Source organism: Chrysochloris asiatica, unplaced genomic scaffold (assembly GCF_000296735.1).
Source record: "Chrysochloris asiatica unplaced genomic scaffold, ChrAsi1.0 scaffold00059, whole genome shotgun sequence".
Taxonomy (NCBI): domain Eukaryota; kingdom Metazoa; phylum Chordata; class Mammalia; order Afrosoricida; family Chrysochloridae; genus Chrysochloris; species Chrysochloris asiatica.
Genome location: NW_006408577.1, coordinates 7,821,138 through 7,828,999, shown reverse-complemented (window position 1 = coordinate 7,828,999; position 7,862 = coordinate 7,821,138). Strand labels below are relative to the sequence as shown.

Here is a 7,862-nt window from a genome sequence, read left to right as displayed (position 1 = left end):
GATCTTTGAAAATTTCTGTTTAGCTCTTGGACCTCTTCATTTTTTCCATTTGCTTTAGCTTCTCTATGTCAGAGAGAAAATTCTCTTGTCACCTTCAAAGTAGTCTTAGTTTTGGGGATTGTGGGTTGTTTCAAGAGATGGCTGTATGCATTTCTAGCAGCAATGATCCATGTACTCATGATATACAGTTTTTTTTTTGTTGTTGTTGTTTCTCTATCACTGGGCACAATGCTGCCTCAATTTCTGAAGTCCAAACCTTGCATAACAAATTGCCTTGTTTTTTGTTTTTTTGTTTTTGTCTTGCTTTGGTCAGCTCTATTTGGACAGCTAAGGTTCAGTGTTGTGTAAGTTATTATCAGCATGGTAGTCATCTCAGAGTCCAAGACTACCATCATTCTGCTCATTGGCTCACTGGTTACATTTGATTTTCCTTCTACAAGGCAGAATGATCAGTTCTCAAATAGCTCCCTTCTCAATCACCACAAGAGTGCAGGGGGAAACTACTAATGCCATATTTTAACAAATTATTTAAAGACTGTATCAAGTCATGCTCTAGCAATGCTATTGCATCAACATACACTTTTGCCTAATTTTGTTTAATATTGGATAAATTTCAAGTAGTTAAGGAGAAGATAACCCAAAAGAGAATCCCTATTTTCTATTTTTGTAACATATTACCCCTTAGGTGGGTCATTACCTTTATAGAAGAAAGCAGAGCACACTAGCATAACTGTTTCTCATGCTGTCCTTTATTTTTCCCTTACTATTGTTCTGAACTACCACTTGTCTGTCAGTTTGTCAGACTGTGGTGGCTTATTTGTTGCTGTGATTCTGGAAGCTATGCCACAGGTATTTTAAATACCAGCAGGGTCATCCATGGTGGACAGGTTTCAGATGAACTTCCGGACTAAGACAGACTAGGAAGATGGACAGAAGAACTACTTCCGAATATTTAGTCATTGAAAATGTTAGCAATAGCAGAGAAACACTGTCAGATATAGTACTGGAAAATGAGCCCCACAGGATGGAAGGCACTCAAAATGCAACTGGGGAAGAGCTGCCTCCTCAAAGTAGAGTTGACCGTGATGACAGAAGTGGAGTAAAGCACTCAAGATGTCATTTGCTGATGGGGCACAACTCAAAATAAAGAGAAACAGCTGAAAATATCCATTAATAATCAGAGCATGGAACGAATGAAGAATGAATCTAGGAAAATTTGAAATTGCCAAAAATGAAATAGAATGCATAAACATCAATATCTTAGGCGAAATGGACTGGTATTGGCCATCTTGAATCTGACAATCATATGGTTTACTATGCCGGGAATGACAGATTGAAGACAAATGGCATCATATTCATCATCAAAAAGAACATATCAAGATGTGTCATGAGGTACAATGCTGTCTGTGATAGGATAATATTCATGTGCCTACAGGGAAGACCAGTTAATTATACCACTATTATTCAAATTTATGCACCAGCCACTAAAGCCAGTGAGAATGAAATAGAAGGATTTTATTAATTTCTTCAATCTGAAATTGATCAAACATGCAATCAAGATATATTGATAATCACTGGTGATTGGAATACAAAGGTTGGAAACAAAGACGAAGGATCAGTAGTTAAAAAATAAGGCCCTGGTGATAGAAATGATGTTGGGGATTGCATGATAGAATTCTACAAAACCAATGATCTGTTCATTTCAAATACATTTTCTTAACAGCATAAGAGACAAGAACACACATGGAACTCACCAGATGTAGTTACAGAAATGAAATTGACTACATCTGTGGAAAGAGATGGTAGAAAAGCTCCATATCATCAGCCAAAACAAGGTGAGGGGCAGATTGTGGAACAGACCAGCAACTGCCCATATGCAAATTCAGACTGAAGCTGAAGAGAATGAAAACAAGTCCATGAGAGCCAAAATATTACCTTGAATATATTCACCTGAATTTAGAGATCATCTGAAGAAGAGATTTAATACATTTGACACTAAAGATCAAAGACTAGAAGAGTTGTAGGATGACAACAACATCATATAGGTGGAGAGCAAAAAGTCATTAAGAAGACAAGAAAGAAGGAAAAGGTCAAAATGGATGTCAGAAGAGACACTCTCCAGCATAGAGATGCTAAAGCAAATGGAAGAAATGAGGAGGTACAAGAGCTGAACAGAAAATTTCAAAGCCAAAGTATTACCTTGAGTATATCCACCTGAATTTAGAGATCATCTGAAGAGCATATTTGATACATTAGTCACTAAAGTCTGAAGACCAAAAGAGTTGTGGGATGACATCAAGAACATCATACAGAGAGAAAACAAAAAGTCATTAAGAGGACAAGAAAGAAGGAAAAGGCCCCTTGCCCTCCTTTGTGGTCCTCTTAGGGCCTCACTTTCCCTGTCCCCTGCACTGGCCTGAGCGAGAGGTTCTGGAGTCCAGGCGTGGTCTGGGGTGTTGACGCCACTGGACAGCCTGCCCTAGCCATCTCAGTACTTACTTCAGGAGATTCAGCTGACATTTGATCCACAGACAGGCATCCCAAGAAAATCAAATGGCATCTGGGACTTGTGCTTACCTGGAGAAGGGATGGAAGTACAACAACAAATATGTAGTAGACAGCTTCCTCCTTGTAAGCTGAATGAAGAGGACCTATGACAGAACCCGTACTTTGGCAAGCTGCTACTGAGTCTCTCACAGCATGTTGATGAAAGGGGCTTAAGCCTCACCTTGGCAAAGGAACAGGCTCAGGCATGGAAAGAAGTTAGATTTGCATGAGGCAGCATGGTTGAGGTCAGAGATTCTGCAGAGGGTCATTCAAGAGCTACTTGTGGACTACTATGTAAGTTCACAAGACACAAATTTAACTTCTGAGGACAAAAATTTTCATGAGACCCTTGAACAGCAGCTACTGGTGACTGAATTGACATAGGTTTTAGTCCCAGCCAGGAGAAGGTGATGTCTCATAGCTAGTAGTGGAGAAAGCAGATCTGTGGGAGGTCATGCCACTTTTAGAGGACTTTCTGTGGATGAGAGCTCAGCTTCGACTAGAGGTGGAGGAGCAGCTCAAGAAGAAATGTTTCACCCTTCGCTGCTACCATAACCCCAGCTCTGATTCAGACAGCAAAACTCTGAAGGCAGCAAAGATGTGGAAACTAGCAGAGGTCATGGTGAGTGAGAAGCAGCGATACTGGGACACCAAGAGGCAGCAGAAGGAGCAGGTGGTGCTGCTGCAGAAGCAGAGTGCCACCTATCCCCAAGTGCTTCTCCGGTGCCTTGCCTTCCTACAGAGACTTCTTTAAGAGAACCCACTGAAGACCCAGTCTGAACTAGACTGCATCAATGCCCAGTGCCTGAAAATCTAGTGTAGTGCCATGGTGCTTAAGCTGAGAATGGAGGAGCTAAAGATTTTGTCTGACACACTGCTGAAAAAGTGGAAGTTCATAATCTTTTGAGGGATCATTTAGAGGGGGGCATTTGCCCACAAGAGCAAGAGATTGAGAAGTCTTGAGAGATCTGAACACGTATGACGTCCTTGGGGAGGAGTTTGACAGCCTAGTGAAAGAATACACCCAACACAAATAGACAACTGAGAACAAACACTGGGCCCTCCAGGAGTTCAACAAGGCCTACAACTGAGCACTGGAGGACAGGGATGGGCAGGAACAGAAAGCATTCTTCCCCTCCTTGCTAAAAGGACTGTCTACCTGGGGCCAGTCTACCTGTCTACCTTGCTAAAGGAGGTGTGGGGACAGGTCCTTAAAATACTGCAGTAATTTGGGCACTTCTTGCTTCTTTTTCTTGTGTATGCCTGGGCCTTTTCTAGAAAATGTAGCAGATTTCTATAATTTTATGCACAGCTGCTTGTGAGCATTAGTCCTGAACTGTATTTGATGATCTCCAGAGTAAAGCGACATTAATGTTGTAAAAAGAGTAAAATGGATGTCAGAAGAGACTCTGAAACTTGCTCTCCAGTGCACAGATGCTAAAGCAAATGGAAGAAATGAGGAGGTACAAGAGCAGAACAGAAAATTTCAAATGTCAGCTTGAGAAGAAAAAGTCATATATTGTAATGAAATGTGCAAAGTCCTGGGGTTAGAAAACCAAAAGAGAAAAACACACTCAGCATTTCTCAAGCTGGGGGATCTGAAGAAAAAATTCAAGCCTCAACTTTCATTATTGAAGGATTCTCTGGGCAAATTACTGAATGTTGCAGAAAGCATCAAAAGAAGATGGAAGGGGACTTCTGGTTTTGGCAGCAGCAGAGGAAGAGTCAGGTAAGACAGGCTCCATGGGGGAAGGACTGAAAACCTAGAGAAGCTGCTTTCACGGGACAATCCCAGAGCTCTGGAACAAGCATAAGGTTCATGGTGTCAGACTCCCACATCCACTGGTGGAAAAATCACAGTATAAAGGAAAATATAGCTATTTAGCAATCAATTCAGGCAGGGGACTCCCTCTGCAGTCACCCCACCCAAGCTGAGTTAAGAGGGTGGGGCCACAGCCTGACCAGCACAGTGAACCTGCACTAAAACCCAGCACAGGGACATATGCAAAATAAGGTGTGGGGAATTCTACACATTTCTTCCTCCTTTTTTCTGTCACGCCTTCTCTGCCCAGACTGGATACCTTTAGGTGGGTGGGTGTGCACTCCAAAAGAGTCCAGCATTGATCCCACAGCTTCCCCACGGCACCGAGAAGAAGAACCCCTTTTGGTCCCACAGCCAGATTCTTTGGTGGCTGCTTATGATGACTGACTCAGGGTCCCAACCCTAAAGTTAACTTGTGCAGGACCCTTTACTTCTCCTTACCAGCAAGAAAAAAGCTGGGCTGGCCTGAAAGACAAACCAAATGAACAATCTGTAAAACTCCAACATAAAGGACACATATGGAGAGGGCAGGGCCACAGGCTACCAGAGGCAGTGACCCAGTGCTAGAAGCTGCGGAGCTGAGCATCTGGAGGGAGAGGTGTGACCAATTTTTCATTTTTCAGTTTTAATTTTCACATATCTTTCTTCTTCCCTCCGATCACGCTCTCAGTGCGCAACCCAGATGCCTTCAGGCAGGTGGGAGTAAATACCCAAAAAGGTCCAGCATTGCACCCACTGTTTTCCAACATCACAGAGAGGTAACCCACAGCATGCTTCTTATGACTTCCTACTCTGGAACCTAGCCTCAAAGTTGATGTGGGCAGGACCCTTTATCCCTGTCTGCACAGCAAAGGCCAGTGGACAATCACAATTTTATTTTTGTTTTTGATTGGTGGTTTCTGTCTCTGCTTCTATATTGTTTCTATTTTTGATCTTTTCGTCTCACTCTTTGCCAAGGGTTTGGAACTCTCCCCCTACCTTACCCAAGAAGAGACAGCAACTGTGATTATATAGCCAAGCTACAAGCATACCCTGTAATACCCCAACTTCTGGACAAGAGTGAAGACCAATTGCAAGGCATTACATGTGAAAAAGGAAGCCTATCTCCAGACCATATCCACCAGAAGACACTTAGTAAACTTAACAACAAAGAAACACACATCCATTTAAGCATTAAAAACATACATAACTGCTGACAATGTCCAAGAAAGCACAATTAAAGTTCTCAACACTTGTACAAAAACAGAAAAAGGTAACTGAGACAAATGAGCTGGAAGCAGACACAACTTTCCAGTAGAATAGCAGGCTCTGGATATGCCTGAGAAGGAATTCACAAGAATGATATGGAAACAAATTCAAATGCTCTGAAAGGGGTGGAGGAAAATAGGGAAGAAATCCAGAAAGTGCTACAGGAGGATTCAAACAAGATACATATGGCACTGGAAATGATCCAAAACTTGGAAAAAGAAGTATAGATGATTAATAATAAAATATTAGAAATGGACAATGCACTTAAAGGGCAAAGGAAAAGAATGGAAGAGATGCAAGCCAGAACTAGTGAGCTGGAAGACAAATCTCAATACTACTAAGATAGAAGAGCAAGCAGAAAAAAGGATTAAAAAGTCTGAAGAGAGTCTAAGATTCATGCTGGATAACATGAAGAGGAATAACTTAAGAATTATTGGCATTCCATAACAGGAAGAATCAAAGAAGTCAATAGAAGATATAGTTGAAGATTTGGAAGAAAATTTCCCTAACATCTTGAAGGATGAGAAGATAAACTTTCAAGAAGCTGAAAAACCCCAGGAAGGACAGACCTCAAAAGAAAATCACCGAGACATATCATAATCAAGCTTTTCAAAATCAAACATAAAGGGAGAATCCTAAAAACAGTCAGGGAAAACAGAAATGTTACTTAAAAAGGCAAAGAAATCAGATTAAGCTCTGACTTCTCAGCAGAAACAATGCAGGCAAGAAGGCAATGGGGAGACATATATAGAACCCTAAAAGTAAAAAAGAAAAGAAAAAAAACTGCCAACCAAGAATTGTCTATCCAGCAAAACTGTCAATCAAATATGATGGTGCAATCAAAACATTCAAGGATAAACAGAAGCTAAGAGATTTTATCAAAGCCAATCCAGCACTTCAAAACATCCTAGAGGGAGTTCTTTGGAATGAAACCCAGCAAGAACAGACAACAACCAGAGAGTGACAGATGTGGCAACACCACCTGGAACTCAGTAGACTGCAGAATTCAGAATAGAAAAAATTAAAGCAATGAATTCAGAGGACCTGTGATGCCAACCAAATATCAAAATATTAACTATATCAAAGAAGGGAAAAATATAGGAACAGAGATACATGTGGTGAGGGGGTCAAGTAGACTGTAGGATACAATAGACTGTCTGAAACACAGGGAAAACTTAATAGACTATAGGGTAACCCCAAAGAAAATTAATACTTCACAATTTACCATGAAAATGAAGATCCAAGAAGAACAAGAAAACATTAAAACTAAGAAAAACAACAACAAGAAATAGAACAAAACACATGACCTCAGAACAAGAAGGCTTGCAAAACAAAGGAACAAACAACACCACAAAAAAATAAAATTAACAAAATGACAGCAGTTAATCCATACTTATCGATAATTACATTGAATGTCAATGGATTACATGCACCAGTGAAGAGACAGAGAGTGGCTGAATGGATAAGAAAACAAGACAGTTCAATATGCTGCCTATAAGACACACACCTTACATACAAAGACAAAAACAGACTAATAGTTAAAGGATGCAAGAAAATATACCAAGCTAACAGCAATAAAAAACAAGCAGGAGTGGCAACATTAATCTCTAATAAAATAAGCTTTAAGGCAAAATCCAGTATAAGAGATTAATGACAGTATCTTATGATTAAAGGGTCAGTTGAGCAAGATGACATAATCATAATTAACATCTACCCTCCAAATGAAAGAGCACCAAGATATATATAGCAAACTGGACTAGAATTTAAGAAAGAAATAGATAAATCTACAATTACAGTGGTAGATTTTAATATGTCACTTTCTAAAAGGGATAGAACAATCAGAAAGAAACCCAACAAAGCTACAGAGGAACTAAATAGCACAATCAACCAACTTGACCTCATCGATGTGTACAGAGCATTTAACCAAACAACAGCACAATACACATTCTTTTCCAGTGTACATGGAACATTCACCAGAATTGACCATGTGTTAGGTCACAAAGCAAGCCTCCATAAATTTATAAACATCAAAATTCTACAAACCATCTTTTCACACCACAGTGCCATAAACAAATTAACAATTAGAAGACCAAGGAAATAAAGTTTAATACATGGAGACTGAAGACTACCTTGCTGAAAAGTGACTGGATAATAGAAGGTATTAAATGAGAATTCATAAAGTTCCTAGAAACAAACAATAATGAAAAGACAATATACCAAAATCTTTGGGACAAAGCAAAAGCAG

The 7,862-nt window shown here is 40.1% G+C and overlaps 1 protein-coding gene and 1 pseudogene across 1 annotated transcript in view; one reads left to right on the top strand and one right to left on the bottom strand.

Annotated features, from left to right (window-relative positions):
* The window catches only part of LOC102816739, an 18,025-nt pseudogene extending 14,387 nt beyond the window's left edge, over nt 1-3,638 (top strand).
* The window catches only part of ZNF804A (zinc finger protein 804A), a 469,844-nt gene that overhangs the window by 39,545 nt on the left and 422,437 nt on the right, over nt 1-7,862 (bottom strand). The gene's annotated exons all lie outside the window — the stretch shown is intronic.